This window comes from Octodon degus, unplaced genomic scaffold, assembly GCF_000260255.1.
Source record: "Octodon degus isolate 3935 unplaced genomic scaffold, OctDeg1.0 scaffold00052, whole genome shotgun sequence".
Classification (NCBI taxonomy): domain Eukaryota; kingdom Metazoa; phylum Chordata; class Mammalia; order Rodentia; family Octodontidae; genus Octodon; species Octodon degus.
The window spans coordinates 3282474-3288886 of record NW_004524628.1 but is presented as its reverse complement, the minus strand read 5'-3'; the positions used below and the strand labels follow the sequence as shown (position 1 = coordinate 3288886).

Genomic DNA, 6413 nt, shown 5'->3' with positions numbered 1-6413 from the left:
GCTTTCCTTGCGGCCCTCCTTTCTCTCTAATTTTGGTCTGCAAACTTAGGTTGTTAACCATCCAGAAGACAAGCTTGTTATTACCATACAACTTAGGCTGTTAAGCTTAACCTCACTATCTGTCTGAATATCAAACATCTTAGGCATAACAAGGAACAGGTATTTTTCATCAAGTATTGATATGTTGAACTTTCAGTCCCTTTAGAATATTTTGAAAAAACATTTAAAAATTAGAATATTTTTAAAAAATAGGCATAAAGAATTATGTACTTCTTATGTTTATACATAAGTCCAAAAATCTAACCATATACAACCTTGAGGCAGGACAGTCCCACAATATTCCTTTTCTGTCTCTTGCCTTCATTCACCACCCCCTTCTTTTTGAACAATCATCTACCCAAGAGACAGCACAGTAGCAACTGGCATGTCATGACAAGCAGCCCGTATTCAGAAGACCAGAATGACAGGCACTCCAAGCATGAAACTACTATTATAGATTACCATCTTCAGTGCAGTTGCTTAGTTCACAGGTATCAGTATATATAGTTAGTCAGGGTGAGAATCATCCTGAGGGGATTTCACTGACCTTATCAGACCCAAAAGCTACAACTCTTGTTGCATAGGTCCTGCTTTACCTTGATCTTAACCATCCAGCAGAAAAATATAAAAATGATATATAAGAAGTAAAGCCATCCTGTTATGTTGAGCTGTAGGGGACTCAGGGCAACAATTTCTGGCATTGCCAGTGGAGCGGAAGACCCAATACTATTATGGACTACTGGGCTCTTTTAGAATATTTTGCTGAGTTTACACACCTATAATATTTAAATGATGGAACTTAACAAAAAAAGGGGATACAGATGAATGTCCATTTTGTATCTGTGTATTCAGTGTGGTTAGGATAGATATATAGTTACGTTCTCTTAATTAATAGAGGGATTTGTTCTAATGGTGTTTGTAAATTGGATATCATGTCCGCATCTTGTACAGCAATTAGCCACTAGGAAGAATGAATGAATGCAATGTGTTAATTATTGAAACTGTCCTACCAGTTTGGTTTGAAACTGTCTCATTGCTATTTGTTTCTCAATAAAATTATGGAAACAAAACAAAACAAAACAACAACAACAAAAAAACCCTTTCCTTCCTTCATCTTGGGTATTTTGTCCCAGCTAGGAGAGAAAACTAACCAAGACACCTACCAACAATGGAGAAGGGTTTCTTTTTTCCTACAGCCTCTCCAGCATTTGCTATTGGTTGACTTCTTGATGATAACCATTCTTTATGGCGTAAGATGGTATCTCAGTGTTGTTTTAATTAGCATCTCTTGAATAACCAATGATATCAAACATTTTTTCATATATTTATTTACCATTTGTATCTCTTCATTTGTGCAGTGTATATTTATTTTAGATGCCCATTTTTAAATTGGGTCTTTGGATTTTGACAACCTGATTTTATTCATTTTTTTAAAAAATGTATTTAGCACAGGATCTACAAGATCAGACTCATAGTGATTCTCCTGTTTTCAGCATCCCAAGCACTGGGATTACGGGTACATGTCACCATATCCAGTCTCATTCCCCATCTCAGCATGCCCTGGGGGTGGGGCTGGCATGGTATGTCAGGGATCCAACCCTGGCTGCTGCACTCTGCCTAAGCAGGTGCATTAGTCTGCTGAGCTATCTGGCTGGCCCTAAATTCTTTATATATTATAGATAGATGTCCTTTGTCTGAGGGACAGTCAGCTATAATTTTTCCCAGCTCGTGGGTTTTCTTTTTACTCTATTGGTGCTTACTTTTGAGATGCACAAATCTTTCAAAAAGATGAGATCCCAATTTTGGTTCTTTGAAGTATTTCATATGAAGTTTGATTTTTGCTCATAAAATCTCTACCTACCCCAATGTCTTTAAGATTTCTTCCTATATTTTCCTCCAGGAGATTTAATGTTTCTGCTTTAATGTTTAAGTTTTTGATCTATTTTGACTGTAGTTTAATGCATGATGATAGAGATGGGTCTAATTTAGGCCTTCGACATGTGAAAAGCAAGTTTTTCCAGCACCATTTACTAAAGAGGCTATCTTTCTTCCATTGAACATGTTTGGCCCCTTTGTCAAAGATAAGGTGGCTGAATGTGCTTGTAGTTGTGTCTGCATCTTCTAATCTGTTCCGTTGTTCTTGAAGTTGGTGTTGTGTTTGTCTCTTTGTAAAGTATCTGTCAGTACTCTTTGTAGGGTTGTTTTGGTAGTCATGAATTTCTTCAGTTGTTCTTTGTCATAAAAGTATCTTATCTCTCCATTAAATTTTACAGATAGCTTTCCAGGGTACATTAATCTGGGTTGGAAATTTTTTTCATACAGGACCTAAAATATCTCACTCCAAGCTTTTCTTGATTTTATTGTCTGTTGAGAAATCTACCATGATTCTGATGGGCTTGCTTTTATAGGTGATCTTCTTCTCTCTAATAGCTTTAAATATTCTGTTCTTTTGCTGAATTTCTGGGTTCTTGACTATTATATGTGTGGGTGTAGATTTATTTTGATCACAGATAACTGGTGTTCTATATGCCTCACTTATACATATTCAGATTCATTCCTCATGCTTAAGAAATTTTCTGCTACTACTTCTTCAGTCTTTTTATGTCATTTGTGTTAACTGCAGCTGTTAGGTTAATAGCTATTTGTTTTATATTATTTTTTGCATCATCTTGCAGCTGTTGTATTGTTATTTCCTGGTTCCTCGTTATTTTTAAGAGATCCTTTTGTGTTCACTAGCTAGTGATAACTTCAAGGTCTGCTAGTCTGTCTTCAGTTTCATTCAAGTAGTTTTGCCAGCTCTTGATGAAATTCTTAATACCTTGGATGTTTGAATCTGTTTCATGCATTCTAGTTCTTTCCTGCATTGTTTATTCAGTGTTTTCATCCTTTTCCTATTCCCCTCTTTTTTTAAAAAAATCTATGCCTTCTGTAGATATATTGAGCAATTCTTTCATGATTGTTTTCATTTCTTTATTACCTGAGAGATTATTTCTGATATGATTTCCTCCATACCTGATGGAGTTGTTTCTTTACTTCAGTTGCTGTCATCTCAGAAATTTCAGGTGTGTGATTTCCAAGTTCTTCTATAACCTTGTCTCCTGGACTTATTTTAGGTTAGCTAGAGGTCTGAAGTTGCGTTTTGTTCCCTCCTTTTATTATTTGGAAGCTTCCAATGTTCTTCCTGACTGTACAACAATGGTAGGGGGGTAGGGTATGGGCAGGCAAGGCTCTCAGGAGAGTGGGAGGGCAGCGTAGGCTTACCAAAGCTTCTCCTGTGTAGGGTTCAGTGTAGCTTTCACCTCCATGAGCGGGGGCTAACCATAGTTCAAGAAGGATCTGCCAATGATGAAGGCAGGCTGAAGTTCTGCAAGGCTCTGTCAATGGTGGGCGGGTGTAGATAGGGCTTACCAAGGCCCCTGCTGGTCCTTGCAGCAGTCTTCCTCGGTGCCTGGTTTCAGGTCCCCACGGCAGCCTTTTAAGTAAAGACAGGTGGCTGGGGCTCAGTCAAGCTCAGATGGTGAGGGGACAGGGAAAGTCCCACCAGGTCCCTGTGGCAGTCTTCCAGGTAAGGACAGGTGGGCAGTGCTCAGCGTGTTATGGTTATATCTTGATGTCCCCCCAAATCCTCATGTATCCACAGATGGGGCTCTTGGGTGGTGACCGCCTCATGGGTAAGTGATACCGGATTAGTCCACTGGTGAGTTTATAGCTGGGTATGACGCTGGAAGTTGAAGCCTGATGGGCAGAGGTGGGTCACTGTGGGTGTGGCATGGAGCAGTCTATCTCACTCCTCCTTTTATCTCTCTCTGCCTTTATCCCCCTCTGCCTTGGAGCCAGCTGAGTATAGACAGAAACATCTACAAACTATGAAGAAAAATACCTTTTCCTTTAAATTGTGGGTTCTGGGGATTATGTCTCAGTGATGAGGAACTAAGAGAGACAATTTGGGTCCATTGAAAACATGAAAAGTATTTCTTTTTATTTTTTTGGTGGTACCAGGGATGGAACTCAGGACCTTGTGCTTGCCAGGCAAGCACTTATTCCACTGAGCTATCTCCCCAGCCCCATGTTAGGTTTTTTTAAAAACATTTTTTTATTTTTGGTGAAAAATATGACAAATATTTCTGTTACAGCTTTACTTCAATCATATTTAGATATAGCTTTGTATTATTTTTGACTCACAATAAATAGCAAAAATTGCTTTAGGTACCTGTAGGTGAAACATATTCTTGTTTCAATATTTGCACTCTGAAGTGCTCTTTGATATACACGAATTCAGAGAGAATGAGATTATGCGGAGGCAAAATCCTGGTGATCAGGGCTTGGATAGTTTCATATTTGGTTAAAAAAAAAAAACAACTTACATCAGGAAATTCGAAACCAGGACATAAAGAACCTGAGTCGCGCTTCTCGGGTGGCACAGCGGCCCTCCAGAGGACAGGTGTTGCTTCTGATTTCCAAGTGTGTTTGATAGAGGTACTGGTTCGAAGATTCAGTGGTGAGGAGTGCCAGGAGGAAAGTGCGACCCAAACCATGGTAGAGTCCTAAACAAGACACTCTTGGGCAGCCTGAGCCCGTTGGGAAGTGGAGCACGGCTGGCAGCACGTACGAAGCGTGTGCCTGCAGTGTGGCACACGTGGCATGCACAGGCGGATTCGTGTTCTGGATGTGGGCTCCCGGTGCCACCTCAGTGGCTGCCTTCACCACCTCTGTGGCTGTTCTATTTCTACTTACATTTGAAGGATTTTTTATTTTTTGACTGTCTCAAGCTACCTTCAGGGCGGGTCCGCTAAGGCGTGTGGAGCTGGGAATCGAACCGTGGTCCCTGCACCTGACTGTGTTTGCCCTAGCAGGCGCTTAAACAACTGAGTTAACCCACAAGCCCCCTCTGCTTACCTTTGATTTCCACAATTTCAGTCACAACTTTCTGAACACAGAGAAAGACATTCTCTGTCTTGAAGGAGACAGGCTGACACCAAAACCATTTTCTTGGCAAAATGGTGCATGCATCCCAGGTTTTACTGTTTGCATAAGCCCCAAATCAATTTTGTCATGTACCAAAGCACCCAGGGGCTGAGGCTTTCATTTTCATTTATTTCCTCACCACAGTGTTTCTTCTTTCTTTCTTTCTTGCTTGCTTGCTTGCTTGCTTTCTTGTTTAGGCTGGCTTTTGAACTCACTCTGCTGGCCTTGAACTCATGGATATCCTCCTGCCTCAGCCTCTCGAGTGCTGGGATTTCTGGTGTGCACTACCACACCTGGCCAGTACACCAGTTTTCTAAATTCTGAAAGGTTTGATAATGTGTGATGTCACATACCAAGAAGAGTCCCTGTGGCTACAGATACACGTACCTCACACCTTGCTTCTTACTGTCTGCCCTCCTAGTCCCAAACTTGAAGAATAACCTTCAAGTTTCCCAACAGTATTATCCTTCTCAAAAAAGAAATCCAGTGCTACAATACATTCGGAGTGTTTTCCAAAAATACCTGGAACACAGCATGTAGCTAAGGCGGTCTTCCTGCCTATCCTCAGTGTCTATGACGGTCTTCCTGCCTATCCTCAGTGTCTACGATGGCCTCTTTGCTCAGAGTTCCATGAAGGCCCTTGGATCTGCCCCATCCCCTACTGCAATGGAGGAGAAAGGGATGGAGGAGCCCTCTGGGGTGGGAGAGAAGGAGAAAGATGGGGCTGGACTCCTCACCCTGGCATTGTTGTGGGAAAAACAGAGTCAGCAGTAGCCAGGAGCTCAGGAGAAGAAAGGAGATTTTATTGACAGCAGACCCCAGAGGAGACCAGCCATTAGCTGAAGGCTATAATGAGTATCCTGTGGTGAGCATAGCTCTATGTAGCAAAGTTGTTTTTAGCATATTCACAGAAGTTTCAATTTGATGACAAATCATATGGGTTAGCTGATGTCAGTGGCAGAGACCAGAATGAGTGTGGCCTTATTGAACAAAATGGGGGTCGTTAGGCCAGGATTTCTGCTCCAGTGTCTCCACAGTCACAGGAGGCATCAGGGAGAACCGGTGGGGTCCCTCTTGCCCACCTCCCTCCCCACTCTTCTAACTACATTTTTTACATCATTAAAAACTCCGACTTTAACATGCTTCATGTTTCAATCTGTTGGCAAACTACATCTGTGGGAGATGAAGTGATTTCATAGTTGCTGGTGCCGAGTTCTTCTGAGAAGCTCCTAGTAGTCGCTGCCTCCTCCTTTCTGGTGTAACAAGACACCTCAGGTTCATTTGCGTATTGCTTTCCCCAGAACCTGGAACCAGACATTTCTCCAAGGAGTTCTGATTCTTTGAATAAAATGGCTATTAAAAGACTATATTGAATGTTGGAAGAGCCTTCATTCCTCCTTACCCTAGAT

General features: G+C 41.4%; 1 protein-coding gene across 1 annotated transcript in view; it reads right to left on the bottom strand.

Moving 5' to 3' along the window:
- The window catches only part of LOC111817231 (uncharacterized protein encoded by LINC00116-like), a 29077-nt gene that overhangs the window by 14664 nt on the left and 8000 nt on the right, over positions 1–6413 (bottom strand).